Source organism: Octopus bimaculoides, chromosome 19 (assembly GCF_001194135.2).
Source record: "Octopus bimaculoides isolate UCB-OBI-ISO-001 chromosome 19, ASM119413v2, whole genome shotgun sequence".
Taxonomy (NCBI): Eukaryota; Metazoa; Mollusca; class Cephalopoda; order Octopoda; family Octopodidae; genus Octopus; species Octopus bimaculoides.
Genome location: NC_068999.1, coordinates 50330911 through 50334087, shown reverse-complemented (window position 1 = coordinate 50334087; position 3177 = coordinate 50330911). Strand labels below are relative to the sequence as shown.

The window sequence follows — 3177 nt, the reverse complement described above, 5'->3', positions numbered from 1 at the left end:
TGTGTGTGTGTGTGTGTGTGTGTGTGTGTGTGTGTGTGTAGAATACAATAAATAATGTGTTGAAGGCGGTGAGCTGGCAGAGACGTAAGCATGCTTAGCGGTATTTCGTCTGTCTTTACGTTCTGAGATCAAATTCCGCCGAGGTCGACTTTGCCTTTCAACCTTTCGGAGTCGATAAATTAAGTACCAGCTGCGTACTGAGGTCGATCTAATCGACTGGCCCCCTCCCCAAAAATTTTGGGCCTCGTGGCTAGAGTAGAAAAGAATATATAATGTGTTGATAAATACATATACTACATCTTTCCTCATTCTAAAAGATATAATATGTATATAAATAAATATTATCAGGTTTTAGTGACTACATGCATGCGCGTTTCTGTTTGAATCTGCTTTTTTTTTCTAGTTTATTGTGTACAGTAATTGTTTACATTAAATCCAATATATGTCTTATTGACTGCTTCTTTATTTATCGACCCCGTAGAAGACCAAAATTAAATTAGAGCTCAGAACGGAGAGGAAGGTAGCCAAATACCACAAGTTATTTTGTCAGACGCTCAATCGATTTCTGCCATCCATTAGCCGCATCTATTTATATGCATGTATTTGTGTGCGTCTGCTCGCACGTATGTGTACGCCTATGGATGTGTTTTGGTTTATGAGTTCTGATTAACTTTTGATAATTTGCCCGTAAAATGTCTTATTGTTTGTCGTTGTTTTGTTTCGTCTGTTGTTGTTGTTGCTGCTGCTGCTACTGCTGCTGCTGTTGTTATTTTTATTTCGTTCAATGGGTCTTCGTTGAAATCAAAGAACGTCCATCGATAATAGCTAACCATACATTTGCTCGTGTAAATTTTTTTCAGGAAGACTTGCTGTTGCTTGGCCATGCATGCAAGTCTCCTCTTCTCCACGCTAAATTAGGCCGATATAAATTAGGCTTGTACGTAGATGTTACTGTCCGAGCGCAAAGAACCGGAGAAGCTATTGCCAGATATCTCACTCGAACCTTTTACAGATTTGCCAATCTATCACCCGAGATCTATGGTTCACAACCATTGCTTAACCTATAGACCCCTTTGAGTTCTACATCACTCAGGTAGAACCTCATAGACATTTGATGTTTTAAGAAATCCCATCATATTTTTATAATTATTTGGAATTGTATAAAAAAACTTGTTAAAATGTTTTGTGTATTGTAAAAGTATAACCAAAGTATTCCCATAAATTTTAACAACAAAATCTTTTATGAACTCCTCATGCCAAAGAGCCATATGGACCTCTGTTTAATATTTCTTAGCAACCACGAAAGGAAGAAAAACAAAAGCTGACCTCGGCAGGATTCGAACTCAGAGAGCAGATGTTCGGAACAAATACCGCGAGGCATTCTCTTCAACAGTCTAAGGTCGGCTGCCACGCGTCTTCACTATATTTATGAAATAAGTGAGCAAATGAATAAGCTCCTTAGCGATCACTGACCCGCTAGAAATAGCAACTGAATCTCCCTTGAACGACACATCATTTTCTCCCATTAATTACTACAATGTAAGCCTAGTCGAAAAGTGCTAACCTGGGATTAACAACAAAAAAGACATTTGTTTCAATAACTTTATTGGTGTTGTTGATTTTAGTCCTAGGTCAAGGCTGATCAAGCAGACTCATCGTAAGCATATACATTCTGGCCTTGACCATCCCTTATTTTTCCAGTATGCAGGAAAACTAGAAGCACATTAATCAACGTCCTTCCTTTCTTAAGATATGTTCAACGTCAGAAATATTTGCATAACAACCACTCCTACTATCATAGAGAGCGAAGGACGTTGGTTAATGTGCTTCCAGTTTTCCTGCATATCGGAGACATAACGGAGGGCCCGTTGGTCTCGGATCACCAGTCAAAAGCACAAGTTTGTGCAGCCCTCAGCAAGATATTTTTGAGAAAGACTAGCAGCTGCCCATGCATATCAGTCTTCTCTCTCCATGCTACCAATGTCTATCCAAAGGAAGAAATCACCATCGATACGGTCCAATTCAGCCTGGTACCTGTGTCATTGCTAGCGTTACTATGAGAACGCAAAAAGCCGTATAAGTAACCCAGAATGCATTTTGCTCGACTCTCGAAACCAATTCCTCATTTTTATCGACCACCAAAGGAGACAAAACTCACCTCGTCGAATCAAATATATATGTGTATGTATGTTATTGTTATTATTTAACTATAAAAAGACGGCGAGCAGGTAGAATCGTTACCATGCCAGACAAAATACTTAGTGGTATTTCGTCCGCCCTTACGTTCCGAGGTCGACTTTGCCTTTCATCTTTTCGGGTCGATAAAATAAGTAGTAGTAGAACACCGAGGTCGATGTAATCAACTAACCCCTCTCCTAAAATTGCTGTCCTTGTGCCAAAATTTGAGACCATTATTTATCTGTGAAATATGTTTGCCCCATTCGGAGTAATCTACAAACAAAAGGGTACTTGCCATATCCGTCGCGTCTATTTTATTTAAGACATTATGTATTTAATAATATATTCCCTTATGTAACTTTAAATATCACCGTCAAGAGAGTTATTATTAAGATTTCTAGTAGGCTGCACGAGTACTAGTTACAGGGATCATGAATTATACGCCCGCGGCATAATTCAGCGTGTTAATAACATTCTCTAAATATCCGTATTAAAGAAAAATATTAAGCTTCAAGACAAAAACAATAACTTAATGTAAATTACCATATGACAGAGATATTTAAAGGATTATATGCATCTAGTTAATTAATGCATTATAACAGCCATCATCGTCAACCCGTGGTCTGTCGACCCCCGAGGTGTCTTCAAAAGTTATTGTCATTAGGGATCTGAGAGCTAAGATCAAAATTTAAAGACTCTTAATGAAAAGAAAAAAATGTAACACATGCACGATAAACTTTCAAAATTTTAAATTAGTTTCCAGATCTACGCAAATATCCTGATTTTAAAAGAAAATGCATTTTTTTCAAAATGTGATCTACACTTAAAACTCTGACATTGAACTTGAAATTTAGAACAAGACAATGCAGCATCAGCTTCCATAAGTAAGTGTTCTTTAGTCTAATACTGCCATTTATGTTCAGTTTTACACACACACACACACACACACACACACACACACACACACACACACATATATATATATATATATATAAGTAT

At 37.6% G+C, this 3177-nt stretch overlaps 1 protein-coding gene across 4 annotated transcripts in view; it reads left to right on the top strand.

The window, feature by feature from the left end:
- LOC106882868 (sodium/hydrogen exchanger 2) overlaps positions 1-3177 on the top strand; it is a 118216-nt gene that overhangs the window by 39305 nt on the left and 75734 nt on the right. Inside the window, exon 1 of one of the 4 annotated variants that reach the window (XM_052974918.1) lies at positions 2813-3062. The exons of the other annotated variants lie outside the window; for them this stretch is intronic. The gene's annotated coding sequence lies outside the window, so the exon portion shown is untranslated. Of the gene's footprint in view, positions 1-2812; positions 3063-3177 lie in introns of those variants that run through there. 4 annotated transcript variants of the gene reach the window in all.